Raw genomic sequence first — 24,627 nt, 5'->3', positions numbered from 1 at the left:
TCATCCCCTAGAAAGCTTCACCAGATGTCTTCAACAAATTGCTATGAAAAGACTTTGGTCTGTCAGCCTTGTTAGGAGATAAAAATCAGGCTAAGAGACGTCCCTGCCTCCACTTCTGATAAAACCAACCCATAAAATATGTAGACTTGTTCCACTCTCACAATAAACCAGTAAAATCTCTCACCCCCACCCCAACCCTCCTTACTTCCTGTAGCAGGATTTTTAAAATATTTATGCTCTTATTTCTGCATGAAGCAGAGGCCATTATGTGTTGCAGCTGACATTGTCTGGCCGAGCAAAGCGAGAAGCATCTGGCTAGCAGCAAGGAAAGACAGCAAGTTGATAAATTATTGATTTACATAAATCAACACCCTTTAAATATTGGTCTTTTGAAGAAAAAAGCTTTTATGTTATTTCAGGTTGAAAAGTGTTAAGATGATAAACACAAAGTCAGCTGTGTCATAATTTTATATTTCTAATCAAACATATACAGGCATCGCATGAATATATACAGTATATCCTATAAATTTGGGACCAAATGAATAAACTTTGCTTTCATGAATATCAAATAGGCAAACAGGAGTATTTTTTCAAATATATTTAAAATTTTAAAATATTTTTCCTGCCTAAATATTAATACATTTTCTGTACTGAAAATGAAAAAAGGAAAACTATTTAAAGGGTCTTTTCTTTAGGAAAAGAAAAAAGAAACCTGGCAAATAGGGTCCACATGGACTATTATTTACATGCACCAATTGGCATCTGTATGTTTAAATTGTGGGTTTGCACGTGCAAATGAATCATTAACTGTCAAATTACCTGTTTGCATATGCAGTTATTCCAAGCAGTATAAAAATGTGTGGAATTTGCATATGCAATTGAGGCTTAGGCATTTACAAAGCCCGATTTTTAAACAGGAATTTTAAATCTTACTGCTAATTAGCAAGACAAGGAATTACCAAATTGAATCCAACATGTATTTTGGGCTACGTTGTTGTACTGCAGTTCAAATTCAAAGCCCATACAAATCACCTAAATTTAGGATTAATCAGCGATAAAATGCTATTTATTTGTATTTCCAGGATGATATGACCCTTTGTCATTCTGTGTGTGTGTGTGTGTGTGTGTGTGTGTGTGTGTGTGTGTGTATGTTTCATGTGAATGTGAGTATCTATTTGGTATGTTTGCATTTTTGACATGTACAGGAAGAACAGTTTTGGAAATATAGGAGACAACTCATATTCATATTTTTTTAATCTTTCCTGGAATTCAATTATTTTAGTAGCAAATTATCTGAGTAATCTGATTAAAAATTCCATTTCACTTCAATGTTTTGTTTTGACAGGTCTACAGAGTCAGATCTGTTGAGTTTCTTCCCAGATATCAGAGTGAACTAGAACCATGGACATTCACGACATGGCTCCTTATCAAAGAACAATAAAATAGGAGTTTAACAAAATATCTATAAACTTAAAAAAAAGTTTTTCAACATGGAGAAGGAAATTTGCTCAAAAATTTAGTTGATTAAAGACATTGCTTTACACAGAGAGAAGATAACTTATCACTGTCTGTCTCTGGATGACTGATTAGAAAGAAATTAATAGAAAATACTACAGCATATATATGTAAAATGTAAGAAACATTTTTACAAATTAAATTAAACTTTTGTATTGTCTATGGATTCCATTTATATAGATGTTTATGCCTTGGATGTTTTAAGAGAAGTCCTGCAAGTCGTTTGTTTGGGAGTTAAAGAAATTTTAGAACTGAGGGAGAAAGGAACAGGGAGAATACAGGTTGGGTTATCAAGCTAGCCACCACTTTAGAGAGCTGGAAAAAGTCTGTGGGCTGGTGTAAAAATTGTGTCTCAAAGTTATCTAAGGCAACCTGAGTGATGCATCACACTCATCAGTTATTGGCAGTTGGAAGTCAGGTCACCATGCACTAAAGTGGAAACGAGAGGGTGTGGACTTGTTGCTGCAGGTATGAATATATTAATACATTAGTCCCTCTAATTTTTCTCTCTATTCTATGCAAACATTTTAGTAACTTCATTAAGATACTCATACTCACTAAAGCAATTTTGCTTTGCCTATATTAATGTGTCTATAATCCATCATATGAATTGATTTTACTCTTAGTAACACTAAATAAATCGATTTCTACAATAGCTACCCAACTTAAGTGTGTGCATTAAAATCACCCTAGGGCACTTGATAACAACTTGGCTTACCAAACCCATTTCCAGGGATCTTTATGCAGGTGGTTCATATGGATCATATACTGAGAAAATTATTCTACAGAACACTCAGTTAAAATTCTATTCCAAAGAATATTATCACATATAAGGTTCACAGTCAATATTTTTTCTCACTTATGCCTGATAGACCACCATGCTCTTTTAAGGTAACAGGATGGCACAATGAAAGAACTCTCATCTAGTTTTTGAAAGACTGGATTAAACCCCTGGCAATACCATGTATTAGCTGTGTGAGTTACAAAACAACACTTAACTTCTCTAAGCTCCAGTTTCAACACCTGCAAATAATACAATACTATTATTACTAGTATAGTAATAATACTAGTATTATTACTAGTATAGTAATAATACTAGTATTATTACTAGTATAGTAATATACTAGTTTATTACTAGTATAGTAATAATACTAGTATATTACTGTATAGTAATAATACTAGTATATTACTAGTATAGTAATATACTAGTATATTACTAGTATAGTAATATACTAGTATTATTACTAGTATAGTAATATACTAGTATTATTACTAGTATAGTAATATACTAGTATTATTACTAGTATAGTAATAATACTAGTATTATTACTAGTATAGTAATAATACTAGTATTATTACTGAGAAATTCAAGTGTTTGTACAATTAAACTCTAATTTTTTGGTTGTCTTTCACCTTCCTTCAAACTATGTGTACACCAAAACCCATATTTAGGAATTAATTTAAATTATTGACCTGCTTGAGATGGAATACTAATTCAATTTAAAGTTTCTGTCACTTAGGACAGTTCACCTGACCTCTTCAGATCTTTTTTGTTTTGTATTAAATGAAAACAATGGGTTAGGATTATTTCTTAAATTCCTTATAGCTATGACATTCTATGAGTCATCTGATGTTTTTTTTTGTTTGTTTGTTTGTTTTTTTTTTTTGAGACAGAGTCTAGCTCTGTTGCCCGGGCTAGTGTGCAGTGGTGTGATCTCAGCTCACTGCAACCTCTGCCTCCCAATTCAAGTGATTCTCCTGCCTCAGGCTCCTGGGTAGCTGGGACTACAGGTGCGTGCCACCAGGCCTGGCTAATTTTTTGTATTTTTAATAGAGACAGGGTTTCACCATGTTAGCCAGGATGGTCTCCATCTCCTGACCTCTTGATCCACCCACCTCGGCCTCCCAAAGTGCTGGGATTACAGGCGTGAGCCACCATGCCAGGCCTGATTTTGTTTTTTAAAAAATATTAAATTGCACACAATTAGCCCCCCATTTCCTTGTATAGTTTGTATTCTCTAGAGCAGATGCTAATACAGAGTTTGGGGTAGAAGACATTTATTAGAAATTAACAACTATGGAAGGAGAAGGATAAAAACAATCTGGGGGCCAGGTGCTGTAGTTCATGCCTGTAATCCCAGCACTTTGGGAGGCTGAGGCAGGTGGGTTCATGAGGTCAAGAGTTCAAGACCAGCCTGGCCAAGATGTTGAAATCCCATCTACTGAAACCTACAAAAATTAGCCGGATGTGGTGGCAGGTGCCTGTAATCCCAGCTACTCAGAAGGCTGAGGCAGGAGAATTGCTTGAACCCAGGCGGCAGAGATTGCAGTGAGCCAAGATCGCACTACTGCACTCCAGCCTGGGCAACAGAGTGCGACTCCGTCTGAAAACAAACAAACAAACAAACAAACAAACAAACCAATCTGGGGCAGAAGAAGTCAAACTGCTCTCAGGCTCAACAAATTCAGCAGCCTGGACTGAGTTTTGCCTGTCAGTGTTTTCCCATGGGGACTGAACTGACTGAGCCTTCACACACCACTCCTCCCCACTTTGCTAAGTCACATGATGCAGGCTATCCTGATAGGAGCTTGATCCCAAACAAGGTGGCTTTCTATAGCAGAAACAACCTCCCTCCTCCTCTTGAAGGAGGTGACAGCTGGGAGTTGTCCACCAGCTACACACAGGGTGATGCTTTGCAACTCCTTTCTTGAAGAGAAATCTGGCCAGTGCATCTCTATTTCAACCTTCACCACACTTCCCAAAGACTAAGATACATGGCCAGTAACTTCCCTACAAGAGAAAAATGACTGTTTGCCAAGATTTCTTCATAGCCAGTCCAACTTATTTGCAAACTCTGTCTGGTATTGATGTTTGTATGAGTGATTTTTAAGTTGATAGTGTTTGTGGCCAAAAACGTGGATGTACAGAGCATAAACTGTTGCTTCTCAAGGTGGGCCAGCACATTTACCTCTTCTGGAATCATTAATACTTGGGTGCTGAAGCAAATGTGTGTTAAACAAACATGAAACATTCAAATTATTCATAGAGGTATTATGAAGCAGTGTGTCTGCATGTGCTACGCCCGACAGTGAGGGTGGAGGATGGTAAATTCATGCCCTGCTTCAACACTACACAACATCTGGATTACTCTCTCTTCCCTGAGCCCCCATTACATTTTGCTATAAACCTCTTATTTGAGTGTATCAGTTCCAAAAAGGCAAAGCTCATGTTTAAACACGTTCGTGTTATTCATCACCATAGAAGATATTGCTGATGGCCTGCCTCATATCTCCTCTGCCCACCTCTGAGTTCATCTACAGCTGTGTATTGTTTCCTGGAAGGCTGATATCTTCCCACTTCAAGTGCCTGTTTTTCTCTACCTCCCTGCCAGAGAGCAACTAAAAACAGCTGGAAGAGGACACTTCCTCCCCTCCAGCAATCCTTCTCCCATGGCAGATAAGAGGTGGTGTTCATATGGACCCCGCTACCCACCATCTCCAAGCTTCAAGGGTTCCTCAGTGTGTCTCCAACAGAATTGAGCCCCAGTTGCCCCCTTATAGATATTCTAATGTTTCCTGTCTCACTTTCTGTACTTTTTCACTTGTGCTTCCTGTGGTCACCTTCTAAATAAATTACCTGCAACCAATTCCTTGTCTCTGGATCTCCTTTTGGGAGAGTCCAAACTAAAACAACAACTGTATGTCCAGTAACTTTGTGTCTGGCAGTTAATTGTTCAACAAATGAGTGCTCCATTCTCAGATTATAGGCTCTTGATCAGGTGTCCAGTTTTAGCTGAAAGTCTTGGGCCCAAAGCCAGAGGACCCAGTCTCTAGTTCTCACACTACTATTTACTGTTCCTCTGACTTGGGGCTCTGGGCTTCACCTTCCTCCTTTGCAAAGTCTCCTTCCTCACAGGGTTCATATGAGATCAGAGAATGTGATGCACACGTATGAAGGGATCTCAGATCATAAAGCGTCCCACATGGCATTTATGTAACTTATTTAAGTTAAATAAATTTCCTTTAGTAGATTCTAAACTCCTGTGGTAGGGATCATGCTTCCATAAGCTATATATTCCTAGACGGTCAAAGTGTACAGCCTGAAAATTGGAACATAATTAATAATTGATGAATGTATTTTAAATAGCCAGTGTTATCCCCAGGGCTGTAAAGGGTGATGAGCAATAAACGTCTTCTCTGTCAAGTGCATTATTGTCCAGCTGGGAGGAAAGAATTAGCACAGGAACAAGAATCGGAGAGCTGAGCTCTGTGGTAAGCTTCTGACTAAGTGCTGAGGGGGAAAGAGAAGGGAGACATCACATTTGCTAGATTCGTTTTGGCAGATTATGGAAGAAATGAGACCTGGTGAGCATTGAAGCCTGGGCAGGAAGAATCCTGTCTAAAGAATCTGCAAAGAAGTGAGAACAGCATGTGGATATGCTAAAGGAGTGAGGAACTTCATGTGTCCTGGAGATAGGGTATAAAGTCACTAGATGATAGAGTGCGGAAAAGCAGCGCAGTCCGTGGCCAAAAACACAAGCTCAGAGTCTTTATGTCTGCCTTGGAATATCACTGGGCCCTGGCTACTGTACATAGACCTCCATTTCCAAATCTGTATTCATTAGGGATGATAAAATCAATCCCCAATTTTGTATGACGTTTAAATTGTATCATATATGTGACACATTTATCATGTATTACACATTGCTGCTACCTGGCAGCATCTTACTATATAATCTATATTATATTCTTAATACTATTATCATTATCCTATTGGTTAGTAGTAAATATGGGCATCCTATATGATTCAGGTATGAAGACTCTATTGATGTATTTGAATTTTGACTCTCCTCCTCAATTCCAAATTCAGCCACTAACTAGGAAAAAAGCTAATAAAAATAACAACCTAAGAAGTCTACTGAATTTTCAGTGCACCTACTGTCACCATATATATTTTTCCAGAATTTAAAGGAAAAAGTGTGCTGGTAAAAGAGGATGTTGTGTTTCCTAGAAAGTGAATATCATTTAATTTTCTAGGTTTATAACATGGCTTTCACTTGCAAATTACATCACTCCATTCTGGAAAGTTTCAAGAAGAAAAATTTTGGCTGAGCAGGCAAGTGCTTCCGAGCAACGTACTTGTAGCATTAGTTTTATTGTCACTAAATGCACTTATTTTGGGAAGAAATGGAATCAATGCACTTATTTCGGGAAGAAACAGAATCAGTGCTATATTTGAATTCACACAAAGTGCCAAGCAATCAGGCAGAAGCTTGCTCGGCCTTTCAGTTACCTTTATCATCATCTTATTATGTTGGAAATTTTGGTCAATTGTTTCTAATCAGACACTATTAAAAACATTGACCTAATTTCTTATAATGTGAGGTCTTTGATGTGAGACTTAACCAAAACAGCTTACTGTATTCAGAAATTCTTTTCTAGTCATTTCAAATACATTTGGAAAACAAATACTATTACCCTTAGAAACAGTCATTGGTGGGGAAGAAGAAATAGCACATATTTAAGTATTCATTCTACACTTCTAATATACAGAATATTCTGCGTGTATTTATATTTTTATGGGACTAGTGATATTCTTTGAGCTTTTATTGGAAGGCTATGAAATTTTTGTAGGTAGATTCTATTTTATTGTTGTTGAAAAATTAGAAAAAGTTATTTTTAAAAAATATCAATCAGTATAATGCATTGTGTTATTTTCATTTAGTTGCATGCTATTACATGTCAGTGGTAATAAATAAACTATAGCTATTGGAAACAAGAATATTTTAAAAAACAAAGTTTAGGCTGGGCACGGTGGCTCCCGCCTGTAATCCCAGCACTTTGGGAGGCCGAAGTGGGTGGACCATGAGGTCAGGAGTGTGATACCAGCCTGACCAACATGATGAAACCCCGTCTCTACTAAAAATACAAAAAATTAGCTGGGCGTGGTGGCGGGTGCCTGTAATCCCAGCCACTCAGGAGGCTGAGGCAGGAGAATTGCTTGAATCCGGGAGGCGGAGGTTGCAGTGAGCCGAGACCACGCCTCTGCACTCCAGCCTGGGCGACAGAGGGAGACTCCGTCTCAAAATAATAATAATAATAATAATAATAATAAAAAAATTAAAAACCAAAATTTAATGTTAGTTTAAGGAAGCAAAAAATACCATATAATCCTTTTTATATAAATGTCAGAAACAGGGAAAACCAAATTATCCTGTTGAAGGGTCCATGGGTGATACCACTATAAAGAAAAGCTAGGAAATGATTACTAAAAATGAAAAGGTAAATATCACCTTTAGGGAGAAAAAAGAGAAAATGTTATCAGGGACACATGACATTGTCTCCTGCAAATAATTATTCTCTTGCATACGTCGCTTACTCCTTTGACCCTCTCTACTTCTGACTGATTATCAGAATAATTCATTCCTGATTAATTCTTACTCAGTCGGTTCTATACCTGTATGGGAGTAGCAGAAACTACCCAAGGAAAACTTTAACCATCCATTGTCTTTTTTTATATTTATGACCATAAACCCAAGTGATTCCCCAGGGCTGTCCAGTAATCCTTCCACATTTCCACATTCAATTCACCCTCCCTTAGTCTTTGGTGGGTATTTTATACTTTCCCCTATCTTCTCACACCTCAACATTCTTTTTCTCTACCCTTTTAGCTGAGGACCTGATTTCCCTGGAAAAACCAAGACAAGTAGATGAGAAAGTCCTCATTTTCTCATCTCTGAATCTATCAATCTGTATTGGTGCCCATATATCATGCCTTTCTTGCTGCAAGAAAAGAAACTGTTCTGCCTTTCTCTAAAGCCAAGCCTTCCATAAATATTGATTTTAATTCCTGCTTATCGTTTGAAGATTATTACTTTGGTCTTTTCTGTTTTCTCAGCTACCCTATCAATTTTTCTGTGCTGGATCACTCCCATCATGATAGAAACATACTGAAAATCTCTCTTTTATTAAAACAAAAAAGAAAACCTCAACCTCTGCCTTCATCCTATAACTCTCTTTCTGTTTCATTCTAATCCAAAATTTATTCTGTCTCCATTTTCCAACTCCTCTCTCTTTTCTCCTCCACTCAATCTAATCAAGCTATCATTTCCTTTATTCTACCGAAAACGTACTTACAAAGGTAGTGAAAACCCCCATAAAGCCCATTCCAAAAGTCTACTCTCAGTTTTTGTTTTATTTTATGCTTTAAGCAGTATTTGCCATTTCTGATGAAGCTTTCAGAGTACTGCCTCCGTTGTTGTTTTTCCTTCCTGACTATAGCTCTATGAGTATTACTTTCACACATTGGGTCTTTCATTTATATCTGGACCTCTACATTCTGGGGTCCCCCGTATTTTAGTCCTCTGACTTTTTACTTGTCTCTGTGCTCTCTCTAGTGATGCATATATCCAGGTATATAACTTTAAATATCATCTATATACTGAAAACTGAACATTTATGTAACTAACCAAGACCTTGCCCCTAAATGCCAGACTGCATTTTCCAAATACTGATTGGACATCTCTATTTTAATTTCTAATAATTATCTCAAATGTATTAAATAACTAGGTCAAAACACAATTCTTAATTCCTGCATCCCTCCCCACTTTCTGATTCTTCCCAGGTTCTTCCCACCTTGAATAATGGTATCACAACTTACACAAACGCTCAAGCCAGAAGCCAAAGAATCATTGTTTATTCTTATTTTCTCCTTATATTCTTCACATGTATATTACAGTATAATCTATCACCAAATACTATTGATTCTATCTTCAAAATATAACTTGAATTCAAGCACTCCTTTCTTCCCTGATCATTTTTTTTTTCTTTTTTGGAATCTAAGCAATTTTGTCCATTCACATTGCTAATCACTCTCTGGTCCAAACCCTGTCTCTTGCTTCGAGTTCTGCAATAACATATCAACTGGTCTTCTGCATATACTCTTCACCCATCTTTTTGAGAAGTATTCTCCACATAGATTGAGCAATCTTTGAAAAGAAGCCAATGGTAAAATTTTATGTGTTGCTGTGAAAGAAAGGTGAAAGACAAATTGTTCACCACTGCTACTCCTATTGAACATTGTAATTGAGTCATAACCAATTGATAAAACCAGTAAAGGGAAGACACATATAAGGACTGGACGGGAAGATGCCACCTGTACTTATTTTCAAAGAGTATGATTTTCTACATAGCAGAATCACATAAAGTAATGAAAAAACAGCAGTTAATAATTTACAAATACCTATGGCAGAAATTGGTACTTTTCCTCCAATAATTGTTCTCTGTCTTTTGCATAATAACAAAATGATTAGATTAGGTGCATGGTCACTCACGTAAAGACATTTTCCAGTATCTTTTATGGCTAGGGTAATCATGAGCCTAAATTCTGGCAAATAAGATACAAATAGAGGGGAGGTGTGTTTTTTCTAGGTTGTGCTTTTAATAAGAATAAACATTCCCTCAGTTTTCCTTTCTTCCTCCTGCTGGTTGGAATTCAAATATGATGTGGAAACTGAAGTATTTATCTTGGCACAAGATGGCATCCGAGAATGGCAGAGAAGTTAAATAGAAAGAGCTTCACCCTCTTGACACTGTGGAAAGCCACTCTACCAGCCCAGAGATTGAATATTACCCTCTCATTTTTATATGCCTCTTATGGTAGCCAAGTGTATAGAACATACGAATACATCAACAAATAAATTAGGTAAATAGTAGCATTATTTTGTAATTGCTTTGACACATTTTGAATACATAAAATCTTAAAGATAAAATTGATATGTCCCATGCATCCTTACCAGTATCTTTCCCTCATTTCTCTCAAAAGGTTATTATTATTATAAAATGTGTTTGTCAAAAATATAACATATATTTATTAAATATTAATATATCCACAAACCATATAGGGTTCCATATTGGTTGTGTTTGCCTTTAAATGTTCCTTTAATATTTCAAATAATATGTAACATTCTGTAACTTACTTTTTCACTCAACATTGTTTTCAAAATTCTAAATACTTTGTTTTTTCACTCAACATTGTTTTCAAAATTCTAATTACTTTGTTATGTATTAATCTAGTTCATGCATAAAAATATTTTATAGCATGATAGTCTACGAATGTACCACACAATGTATTTATTGAAATTGTGAATTTTTGCATGTAGTTCAGTGATTTATGAATGTCTATTACAGAGTTTGGCAAATAGTAGACATTCAAATTTTTTCTAATAAGTGAGTTAATTTATGTCCCTGATTATGATCATTTGAGTTGCTCCAAATTTTTATTATTACACATAAGGCTACAGCGAATATATTTGGCCCAGTCCTTGTGTTCAAAATAGCTGTGAGATGAACTGCTGAAATACAATTGACAATTTGCAGGCTACAAGTAACTTCAACTTTAATGTCAAGCTAATCTTTAAAGTTTATAAGAACTTCCTTGTCAACACCTTTTCACCAACACTTGATATTGACAATCATGTCTTTTTTGTTTAACCAATTGGATGGGGATGAAAATGCATTTTTCATTCATATCAATTCAAAATCATTTACAACTTTAGTAAAATTTAAGTATAAAACAAGAAGGCCGGGTGCGGTGGCTCACGCCAGTAATCCTAGCACTTTGGGAGGCCAAGGCGGGCGGGTGGATCATGAGGTCAGGAAATCGAGACCATCCTGGCTAACACAGTGAAACCCCGTCTCTACTAAAAATACAAAAAAATTAGCCGGACGTGGTGGCGGGCGTCTGTAGTCCCAGCTCCTGTGGAGGCTGAGGCAGGAGAATGGCGTGAAACCCAGGAGGCGGAGCTTGCAGTGAGCCGAGATGGCTCCACTGCACTCCAGCCTGGGCTACAGAGCCAGACTCCGTCTAAAAAAAAAAAAAAAAAAAAGAAAGGAAAAAGACAAGAACATGCTTGGATCTTTTTCCAAGTATGTTGGCCATTTGGGGTTTTTCTTTTGTGAATTCTGTTTATATCCTTTGTCTAACTTTTATCTGGCTTTCTGTCTTATTCTTATTGATGTGAGGTATTCTCAGATTAATTAGATGCTAACACTTTACCTATTATATATATTTTTTCCTTTCTTTAAGCATTTTTTCCAGACACTTAAAATTCTGATGTAGTCACATTTATTGATCTTTGTCTTAGTGATTTATGAAATTAGTATTTAGCTAAGAAATTCTTGTTAAATCCTATTTTATTCTAATAATATTATGTTGTGTTTATTACTTACAGATTGTTAATCCATCTAAACTCAAGTAATCCACATTTTACATGAATTTCTTACATGCTTTTACTATTATATACTGAGATTTTACATGTATTTGGATATCTGTTAGCTCTTTATTCTGCCCCAACAGCATATATTTCAATTTATTTATAAATGTAACATTATGTTAATTACTGTAACTTTATAAAATAACTTTCATTTTTACTATGGCAGGTACCCTTCATTATCAACATTTTTCAGGGTTGTCTTAGATATTGTCAGACATGTACTCTGCCATATACTTTTCAAATAAATGTGTTGAGTTTTAGGAATAAAACAGTGGAGATTTTGAGTAGAATTCTACTGAATTTATAGCTTGCTCTGAGGATAACTGACACCTTTCAAAGCATATATTATGATTCCATTTTTATATATTTATACCTATCCTACAATCTATTGACATACAAAAATATTAATGATTACATTTTGAGAAGTGATATTACATGCTTTCTTACTTCTTATTTGTACTTTTCTCTATTGCATAATATGTAGTATTGTTACAAAAAATAAGCCATCATTCTAAAAATTCAAAAAAGTATCATAACCTTCCAGAATGTATACATTTTAAATTAATCTTAAGATGACTAGGAAAATAGTAAATGATACTTTCCTTGTAACTGCCTACATGACATGTTAGAGTAGACATAGTCGATGTCTTGTTCAGAACTCTGGGACCCTATTTTACTTAATTCACTTTATGTTTATTGCTTCTAATGCCTCACACCTGAAACTGTCTGGAGAACTGTGTAAGTGGTGATGAGGCCAGCTTTGACTGCATATGCAGAAGCTAAGAGATATATGAGGCTTTAGGCATCATCACCTTTTTAAAGGCCAGTGGCTGGTGGTGCAAGAAAGCACAGTAGCCACAGTTTTCTTTCTTGAGTTGGAATAAACTTGAGTCATATTTCACATTCCTGAGCTCACAGCATGATCAGGCTGGGGATGAGGTTGGTCCTGATCTGTGTCCTTTCTTGGCATCCCCTCATTCCTCTCCTGTTCCCCCCAATCCCTTACAAGTGTGTTTTAGAAGCACTTTGTTAGTAAGTAACTTGCAATAAATCCTCATCTGATGTTCTGTAAGTGTCTTGTCTTTATGCCTTTAAAAATACCATAGTATTATTTCAAAAACACAAAACAAACCAAAACCTGGTTACAGACCAATCCATCTTTTGAATCACATACCATCCTAGTGGGAAAGTAAGTATGAAATATGACCATGGATTATCTTTAAAGTTTAGTAGATTTTACCTTTGTCCCTAAAATAAAGAACTGCAAACATTTGAAAATATTATGACATATATAATATTTATAATAGAAATTCTGATTTGTAACTACATGAGTCCCATGAATTGTGTTGTTTCCATCCAGATTTCAGTTTTCTTTATTATGGAAGCACTAGACATTTAATTTAAAATATAGAGGATGTGGCAGGAATGTAGCTATAAAATAGCTTAAATGTCTCTCACAAAAAGCAATGTTAATCTTAAAAGCAAAATCATATACAAAGTGTGTGATTATGGAATGCTTAAACAAATGTTCTTTTATCCCACATAGACTTCTCAAAGTTTTAATTTTAAAATTGGGGTATAAAGATACCATTCAACCATTTTCTCAGTGTCACGGTTGAGACAGTGGTCCTCATAATCCACCACTTTGCTTGATTCTGGGATAGAAGAATGGAGCAATGAGCAAAGATAACTGGGCAAGGTGCTATTCACTTCTATAGTGTAATCTGTCTCCTGCTGCTTTTGCTTATCACTGCCCTCGCTTACTCTTTATTTCCCTTAAGAACCTGCATGCAGCTTGGCCAGGGTAGTAGAATTATCACTAAAATCAGCCCCATTACTGCTTGACCAATGAATAAGACCCTGATGATTCCTTGATCCCTGTTTGGATTTATACATTTGATCAATTGCTAATGTCGCTTCTGCCTGGTGTCTCCCATCCCCCACCTTCATACCTTCTTAGAAAAAAGCACATACTTCAAGTTCTAATATAGAATGGAAATGTTCCATCATTCTTTCTCTCCTGATTCTTATTTCTCTCTTCTCAAATCCACCATAATGAAAGCTATAATTTAGAAACAATCATTTGGATATTATGCTATTTTAAGTGAATGAATTAAATTTGTTTGCTTGATAGACTTTGACTTACCTTGTTCTACCTTCTACCTGAGCTAAATTCTTATTTTAATATTATAGAGATTATAATTTCTGATAGTGCCTTATAAAATCTTTAGGGGAATGGTTGTTGACAAGGTATTGGTTTCTGCTCTGTGTGGCAAAAATTTGTAAAACAAGGGATCTGGAGACAGAAAATCTGGGTTTGAATTTCTGTTACTACATGATTTCATTTAAATTAGTTCACATCTCTGTAGCTCTGTTTTCTCGTTGGTAAAATGAGAATAATAGTATGTATAGAAAATGTTTTCATAAAGTTGTGAGAATTCAATGAGATGAGCACAATGTACAGCACATAGTGAGCAGTCAATATATGTTAACTATTACTTTTGTTATTGATACTAAGGGCTTTTACTGATTCACTAATCTTTTTTTTTTTTTCTTTTCTTTTTTGAGATGGAGCCTCACTTTGTTGCCCAGGCTGGAGTGCAGTGATGTGATCTCAGCTCACTGCAACCTCCACCTCCCAGATTCAAGCGATTCTGCCTCAGCCTCCCGAATAGCTGGGACTACATACAGGTGCATGCCACCACACCTGGCTAATTTTTTGTATTTTTAGTAGAGACGGGGTTTCACCTTGTTAGCCAGGATGGTCTACGATCTCTTGACCTTGTGATCCACCCGCTTCAGCCTTCCAAAGTGCTGGGATTACAGGCGTGAGCCACCATGCCCTGTCCTGATTCACTAATCTTTTATTGAAACATTGTATACTAGGCATTAGGCTTGGTGCTGAAAGTGTCTGCGTGAATAAGACACAGGACATTTCCTGGGAAAATAATTTGTCTAAAAGAGGAGTCAGATAATGCTAAAATAATTACAGTACACCATATATCTATGACAGCGGTTAATGTGAAGAACTTAGGAGGTGACCTCTCTATACTACATACTCTCAATATGATACTCCCTATATAGCTTCCTTGTTTATTTCTCTTCATAACATCATTATTAACATGTTACACATTTTTGTTGTGTATTTGTTTATTACCTGCATATTCTTACTAGAATGTAAGCTCACAGAAAAAAAGGGACTTCTGTCATTTGCTTTACCGCTTTTGCACCAATACCTAGAGCACTGCTTAGTACATAGTAAGTCCTCAATAAATATTTGTTGAAAGAATGAATTATCAAAGTTCCCCAGTTATACACTACTCTTGCCAAATGGCCAAAGTGTTTACTCCTTCAGGCTCTTCTGTTGTCCTAGAGGATAGGACTTAAGATGTACCTTCTCAATTTAAAGCACTGCTAAAGTTCAGAAGAATAAATAATAAAGGGCATGCATAACAGTTTTTCAGGTGTTACAAAAATGAAGAGAAATACCTCAATCAAGTGGGAAACCACAAGCCAGGAATAGTAAGATGGAATTTAAAGGTGGTAAGTTTAAATTCCTACACTCATGGTCAAACTTATATATATACATATATATACACACACACACACACACACACATAATTTATAAATATATATAAATTTATATATATATATGACAGGGAAGACTTTGCTTAATAGCAATTAATGGAAAACAAGATGTAGGATAGTTCATTTATGCAAATATATAATAGGCCAAGGGCTTGTCAAAATAAGTGACGATGTTGTCTTCTTAGCACAGAACTAGGACTTACCATTCCTATTATAGTATGTACTGGCAGACAACATTTGAGTAACTGTGCTGACTTCTCATGTCAAAAGTTGGCAGCAGCTCTGAATGGTCTGGAAAAAAAGTCATATAGATACTGAACAAACTAAGTGTGCTTGGTCTAAAAAGGAAAAGAAGTAGGGGAAAATATATTTGCTGCTTTCAAATATTTGTATGATCATTTCGCTTAAAGGCTTACACTGTTCCAACATAGTAGTGGCTGGCATAATGGAGAGAACACATGCATTCTAGTCAAACAGAGCTGACTTCAGTTCTAGTACAGACATGGACCACCTGTGTGGTTTTGGTCCCTGAACCCCTAGTTTCTCAATATCAAAAATAAAAATAGTTAAGCTTACATTATATGGTTGTTGTGATGATTGAAAGTACCACTGGTTAATCATGTGGCACATTTTAAGTTTTCTATAAATTATCATTTTTTGGCATGGCTCACAATAGTAGAAGTAGCACTAACAGAATTACAGCAACGCTCAAAACAAAGGGGTTGTTCAAACATGGAATCAGTGACCTTCTCAGTGAGTTCATTATTACTGGAAGATTTCAATGGCTAAATAAGCACCAACAATTTTTAAGGTCCTTTTATTCAAGATTTAAATACCTAATGTGGTCTCTACCACTGCAATGGAATCTATTCTAGAAAAAATGTCATGATTTAGAATGTTTCCAAGTAAATATAATTATTGTACCTATAGATATTATTGAGTAGAGAAAAAATGGACTTTTATGCATCAGTATATCTTCACAGAGTAGTAGAAAGTTCTTGAGAGACAGAACTTTGGGCTTTGAATCCCAGCTGTGTCACTTAGCACCGTTGAACTCTTAGATAATTCTTAATCTCTCTTAACCTCAAGAAACAGAGTAAATTATAAGTGATCTCACCTCATGGAGTCATGGAGAGTTAATGTCCTGCATGTGGTACAGAATCTAGCACACTGTAGTCACTCAATACATACAGTCACTCAGTAAATAATTATTTCTCTCTTGCTACTGCCCAGAAAATAACAAATTATGACATTTTCTTGTCTTTCATTCTATTTCCTATAATAGTAACTGGAATGCAGTGCTGATATTGTAGCAAAATGAGATTTGAGAAGAAATGCTCGTAATTGGTTGAGACTAACAGCAATCAATCTATAGATGGGCTATAAAAAACAACCAAAAGCCAGGCAATAAGGATTTGGTAAAATAAGGACTGCCACTATTTCTGTCACCTTGAGCAAGTCTTCAAACTCTTACCTCTCCATACAGGACAAATGAGGCAAATGTTCTTAACCAAGTAGGAGAAAACCACAAGATAAATATGAATGGTATGATGAACTGTTAGTTTCACTCAATAAATTTTACATTTTATTTCAAGGTGGCCAAGTATCCTATTTCTATAGAATTACCAGAAAGACAATGACAATCAATAGAAAATAGTTGTCTACAAAATACTTTATTTATCCCAAGCAATAATAACACAATCATCAAAGTCATTGCTTTTATAGGAAAAAATAAACAAGCCCATTAAAATTTTAGGTAAGTTCTCAAAATGGTGCTATACATTTAGTAATAATGTCCTTAGTTTTAGAGTCTTTCTTCCTGGATGGTAAATAATACAATGGGTAAGGAGGGTAGGGGAATACCTCTCTTGTTTGCCTCTGTATCTCTAGTCCTATGTGAACCCATGCTCAATGATTATATGTTGGACAAATGAATACATGATTCAAGCAGGCCACCTAAAAGTTTGTCCAGAGAGGACTGAACACCCATTCCTACTTTCTCCCTCTCATCCCCACATCAATGTGCACTTCATATACTCTGCCCCTCACCATAAACTTTTTTTATGTAAATTGTATTTTATTTTTCTTGATTCAGCTTTTTGAAAAAAGACTCATTGTATTATTCTTGCATTCACAGTATTTGGGAAATAGCCATCAAGAAGTGTTCAATGAATGACAGGGCAACACCCCACAATTGCAGGAAAGAAAATTTTTCATGACGACACACAGGCTTCAGGCAATATTTCAACTCTGATTGTGAGATATCTCAGCTGCTTCAGCATTGAATCATCATGGCCATCTTTCCCATATTTCTATTTCTGTCACCTGTACCTAGAAACATACTTAGGTGCAAGAATTATATTCGAAGCATTCAACTACTGCTAGAGATTGGGCACTAACCATCAAACCAGAAAAAATTCGTATGCTAGCTAGGGCAAGCTCCTAAATGCCACTTCTGGTGCTACACGTTATTTTGTAGATGCAAAACAGTACATTGGGCTGGGGTGCTGGGGGAGGTGATTGACTATCAAACTGAGATAAGGAAGGAGATACTAGGAAGAACAGAATGGTGGCCATTTACCTACTGAAATGTTAATATTTCAAAATGTTAACAATCAATTTGGCTGTGCTGGAACACACTAACTGGATATGAGCTCTGCTTAGCAACTTGTATTAATAAAGGAATTGGCAGAATGTCAACAAGTTCTACAAACTGGAATCCTGCCAATTCTTTTTGACTACCACAACTCTTTACAACCTCTGCTAACATCCCTTTTCTTGAAGAATGCAGACTGGAAAATAAATGGTGAATTTTAGTATCTGCAGAAATGTGGATGGTATAACAGTATTTTACAGAAGTCTGATTTATAGGAGGAGAATGGAAAATTATGTGTGAGATCTAAAATTGCATTCTCTTGGGATCTTTTCTACTTTTCAGAAGAGAGTTATATCAGGTCAGAATTTTATTATTTTTGGCTAAAGGCCAGTGAAAAGTCTTACGATGCGATCTTAACATGTTATAAAAAATCAAATCAGAACAAAGTTAGAGTGAAATTCTGAGCATAAAACTTGATAACGACAGTTGAGAGTTAATTTCATAAAATGAGACAACAACCTAATACTTCTTTGTTTTTGCTTGCAATGTCCTAAGTTTTCATTAGCTGCTATAACTATCAGACATGAAGAGAGACTACAAACTCTACCAGTAGAGCCTGAATAATTTCTTCTTTCCTAAATTTCTAAAATCAGAGCTGCATCCAAGAAGCTTCTTACATAATCAAAGATTCATTCTATAGAATCCATAGCTGTATAAAGGGACCTTAACTGAGGGAGTCAACCATTACCAACTTACTGGTTTTCATGAGTCCTGGGTACTTGCCTTTAATTAGGTAACTTGCCATCATGACATTTTGTAACTGAAGAAAGTTAAAACTAGCCAAGTACAATTTTCTATTTCATATTATATCTAAATTCTTTAAACCACATACATTTGGATGATTAAATATTTTATGAGACTTTAAATAACAATTATTCATAGTGGTAATTGGAGCATATGCAAATCCTTCATAATAAATTGCTAACATATAGACAGTGTGTCTTATTTAAATCATATGTGTTATACAACCATAGACCATAATTGAAAAGTATTTATAACATATGCAAGCCCTTTTTATGTTAATTAATTTCCTCCCTATTCAGTAAAAACAAATAAGCAAATAAAGCAAAACTTTGACAAAATGAGAATAATTTGACAAAATAAGAATAAGATAATTTGTATGAATTTGAACATCCTAAATAATTAGGAACATATATAAGCTGGTTTTAATGGCAATTTTAAAAACTTTATGACAAAATAAGTTCCTATCTCCCCCCAGATACACACAAATAATGGTAAATGATGGGCTCTTAGTTTATTTTCTAACATAGAAATAGAATCTTTTGGCCAGGTGCTGTGGCTCATGCCTATAATCCCAGCACTTTGGGAGGCCGAGGCAGGCAGATCACCTGAGGTCATGAGTTCGAGACCAGCCACACAGGGCAACATGGTGAAACCCCATCTCTACTAAAAATACAAAAAAAAAAAAAAAAAAAAAAAAAAAAAATTAGCCAGCTGTGGTGGTGTGTACCTGTAGTCTCAGCTACTTGAGAGACTGATGCAGGAGAATGGCTTGAGCCCCAGAGGTGGAGGCTGCAGTGAGCTGAGATCACACCAGTGCAGTTCAGCTTGTGCTACAGAGTGAGACTCCATCTCGAAAAGAAAAAGAAAAAGAAATAGAGTCTTTGAATACAACATTTTCATTATTTATACCTTAAATTTTCTCAATTGATTAAGTAGTCTCTAAATAAGCAAATTTTGACCACATTATCCCCTTATACTAGGAATAATAATGGCTACTTGCCACTCAGATATTACAAATCATATTCCAAATATGTATTCCTTGTAACTATGAACATAGATCCAATAATAAATGTAGGGGGCGTTCATTTCCCTAACTTACTGCTTCAGCATGTTATAAAAGAATTCACTATTTCATTCTGTAATAATGACAGGATAGTGAATTTGTAAATTATGGCAGAAAATGGACAGTGATATGGAAACGGAGCCTGTTTAGAAATGACCTGAATTTACTCCCACCTCCGCAGAAGGAGCCATGTTCATTTAAGATGTAAGTAGGAAGAGGGCTTTCTCCCATAGCATTTTACTCCTGATAACACTGGGGCTATAAAATCACTGCGTAGAATTGAAGTTTAGGGAGGAACATTGATGTAATGCCCAGTTTTTATTACTCATTTCATATTTAGGGAATACGGCCTCATATTAACAATATCTCTCATGTTAAATTATATATACCTGTAATAATTTTCTTTCATACTTTCTAGATTTATGGAGCCCACAATTCTTAGCATAGTTTTGTGTTTTATTGGCTGCCCCTCAATCTTTTTTTCTTTTCTTCTTTTTTTTTGGGAGGGGGGGAGGATGGTGTCTCGCTCTGTCGCCCAGGCTGGAGGGCAGTGGGCGATCTCAGCTTACTGCAAGCTCCGCCTCCCGGGTTCATGCCATTCTCCTGCCTCAGCCTCCAGAGTAGCTGGGACTACAGGCGCCTGCCACCACTCATGGCTATTTTTTGTATTTTTGGTACAGACGGGGTTTCACCCTGTTAGCCAGGATGGTCTCGATTTCCTGACCTTGTGATCCGCCCGTCTCGACCTCCCAAAGTGCTGGGATTACAGGCCTGAGCCACCGTGCCCGGCCCAGCTGCCCCTCAATCTTTCTAAATTTGTTTGTCATTAATAGATTTTCTGAGTCCTCCATCTCACGCAAACAGTTCTACTTGCACCATTCCCCTCCCTTGGAATAAGCCTCATCATTTCTAACTTTTTTTTTTTTTAACCAAAAATACCCTCAGAAAACAATGGACCAGGATCTGTGGTGTTAATCAAGTCTTATATTAAAAAAACAAAAAACAAAAACAAAAAAACATTTCTTTTCCAGCGAGACTTCCCAGCCTTCCTTAGGTTTGTTGCATTTATGTTATGCTCTTCATCACCAGTTTTGCCACCTGGAGTAAGAGCCACCCGAGAAAGATTCCATGTCATGTATTTTGCATCATAGAACTTTCCTAAACAAAGTGTAAGAATATAGGTGATGCTTAATGAAGCCTGGTTTTCCCTATGTGTTTCTACCTCCCTTTTCTGTGTATAATTAAAGCGACAGTGATAAAGAGGAGGAGATGATGAGAGTAGAATTGCCTCTAATTTGTAAGTATTTGAAGTATCTTCTACGTTTTTAAGAAAAAAAACACAAGCAATACCAAAAAGAATGAAGAACATACTAGCAATTGCTCTCTACCTATGGTAGTCATTAGTGCTGGTCACCATTATTTCTGGCTCTACACTTTTTAAGAATGTGACAGGGTTGCATTTGCTGGCTTTTTTGTGGTTGGAAAAAGTGACAGCACTGGCCTGTGGGTTGTGAGTAAATGTGTTACACCCTGGCCACAGTATTTAATTGTCGGTAAGAGTACAATTTGTCTTTTTGTCTGCCTCAGAAACTGGCAGCATATGAGATGGTGTATGCTCCATCATTATGCTCCATTATCCTGCCTGTCATCATGAGCAGAACTCTTCTGTAATCCTCCATAGAAGAGTAGCAGAAGTGAGAAATGTCTTTATTGTTTTTAAACGTTGAGCTTCGGGGGCCACTTGTCACCTGAGTATAATTTAACCTACCTGATGCATCACTTTACCTCCATTTTGAGTTCTCATAGAATTAGTTTGATGTGTGTCTTTCCACATCTTGGTTCACACTCAGGAAAAGAATGCAAACATATACATACAAATATAGAACACTTTTACAATCAAAATGGAATTACACTGTTCTCCTTGATTGGTAGATTTTTATAACAATAAGATTATATTGTATATATTATATTTTGATTGTATATAAAATATTTCATAGAAAATAATTGATGCACTTCTTTATTTAATAATATGGAGAAATTCTCACTTCATAATTTGAGTAAAATGTTCATATAAAAAGGAAAGAAACTTTCAGGTAAATATATGTCCTTTGTAAAAATTGTTCTCAATTTAGATAAATGATTCTATTCGTAATCAAGTTTAATTGGCATAGCATTTCTCTTTTTCTCTTATTGTATTCTTTTCTGTATTCTGAATTATTATATTTTGAATTCCTTGTATTTTGAACTATATCAAAAACAAACAAATAAGTGTAATTTTCAAGAAACGTTTTATACATATTTTCAGAATCGCCTCTAGTAAACAAAATACTTTACAATAAAACACTACTTAACTTTCTCATAGTCTGAGGCTATAATTTTACTTTGCTAAATAATTTTAATCTATTGAAGTTTCATATAAGTGCTAGATTACTTTATAAATAGTTGATTTTACTTTCACAGGTTCATTAAGTTCTTTATGTAAACTATTACGAAATTATGGTCACACCAAACACTGTTTTAGTTCTAGGAACTGAGCAAGTTGCTTATGTACATTAGATTGATATATGAGCGGTGGCTTGAAAAGCCCCTGTTTCCAATGAATTTACAATGATTTCAGGAAGATAAGACCCATATTTCAAGTAATTTAAGAGTAGAAGATTATATAATTAAATGCTAATCAACTATTATTCAGCATATTTTAAAATAAAGTTATCTCACATTTTAGACAAAACTTCGGGTTGTATCAGTCATCTTCCAAAAAAATGCAAACATGATGTAGCTTTTATAAAAAACAAAACAAAATTAAAAAACTTTCAAGACGACTGATTTTCTGAGAGTTTAGATGTTGGTAATATAATTTCTTCAAATAGGCAGTATCTCAGTACGTATTATATAATGACAGAGTAAAATCAATCTTTATTAATCTTTTTTTGTGATTAAGGTGATCCAAAAATAACTGGAAACTTCAAGTCACAAGTTTATCATTTCTTATTACCTATAGAAATAATTAAAATGTACAAATATATAATTTTACTTATTAATAAAGTTAAATGGTTACATATATATAAACAAGTTATATTTTTAACTATATCTCAATGTTCATTATGCATGTACTTCATTATGTTCTAACATTGAGATACCGTTATACGTATAGCTTATTTTTATATTATACAAATAGATATTCAATTAACAGGATATTTTATTTTATAACACTACATGTTTATTATCCATGAGAAACCCAGAAAGAGAGAAGGTATAAAGGCCTTTATTTTCTTATATGTTAATCATTTAAAAAGTTGTTTATAGGACAAAGAATGGTTTTATAAGAATATAATTCTTTATTCTAACATAATATTTTTAGCTTCACATGGAGCAATGTACAATAAGAAGAGAAAACTTGTTGGTTATTTCTGAAAGTTGATCAAATTCATTTATGACAAGCACTGCCTAATTCCAGAAGGCACAGAAACCTAGTGAGTGAAACCTATTTAAATTCTTCTTTTGAATAATGAAGCGTAATTTCTGGGTTAGAATGACATGCATTCATCCCAGCTAATGAAAGGTCTAAGCTCTGATTCCTGTACAGAAAGAGAAAAAGAGAAAGGGAGAAAGGAAGAGAGGGAGCACACAATTCAAAAAGGATGCTTTTAATATTTTCATATTATAAATTGTCTCTTGCATAAAATCGCCACCAACGAAATAGCTTTAATAGTACCCAACAAAATACTTGATCACTTTTCCCAAAAATGTTTTCCTCTGTAATAAAGTTCAGTACTTACCAATAAAGTGAAAGTAGACTTGAAAAATGATTATTTTCATTGCCGGGACTTTCTCTAAAGAAATCATCTGCTATGACAAAACTCACATGTCAAGAAAAGTTTTCCTGAAGGAACTAGTGGAAAAGCAAGTCAGGAGCAGGTAAGGGATTTAGGGTAAGAGAAAAATTATGTGCCAATAAGATAAATATCTCTACCTACAACATTGTTTACCCCTTTTAGGAGCTGAGTAAACTTACCAAAAGTGCATTCCCTTGTTGATATTAAGTAATGAAATTCTTTCAAGACAGTTGAATTATATTTGAATTGTGGGACAAAAATTTTTGTAAGTTACCACACTTAATGTACAACATAAAATCCATAGTCTTTTTTATTTATATAATCATTTAGTTATTAATGAAAATAATGAAATTATGAGGCTGTTTTGCACACTTACCATATGCCAGGAAGCAAGTACTGAAAGTTTTACATTATCTTACTTAATCCTTTTAAGCAACTTATGTGATTAATTTTTCTCAATATACCCATAGTGAAATTTTGGTCCAGACATGTTAAATAAATTGCCCAATGTCAGACAGCTAGTAAATGGCAGAGCTAGTATTGATAGCAAGGTTGTATGATTTGCAAATCTGTATTTATTCCAATGTGTCACACTGAAATTAATTCAACATCAAGGTAAATATGCAGCAATATTAGGAAGGTAATATTGTATTATAATAACTGATATTTGTTGTATATATATTATGTGCCAGAGACAGTGAAAATATTTTTCAAATGTATTATTCGATCATACCAATAGCCCAGTATTATTTTCACCATTTTAAGATGAAAAAAAAAAAAACCCTGAGGCATAGAATGGTTAGATCACTTGCCATAATTTCGTATTGTTAGATCTTGCTGGAGCTGTGATTAAACTCAAGGAAGACATAAGTGAGGGCCTGCAGAATGTTTGTAAGTGAAATTAAGATTTGGGGCATGAACACATAGGAAGGAAGGCTTAAGCAGTTGGTT

Source organism: Pan paniscus, chromosome 4 (assembly GCF_029289425.2).
Source record: "Pan paniscus chromosome 4, NHGRI_mPanPan1-v2.0_pri, whole genome shotgun sequence".
NCBI lineage: Eukaryota > Metazoa > Chordata > Mammalia > Primates > Hominidae > Pan > Pan paniscus.
This window is presented reverse-complemented; position numbering follows the sequence as displayed.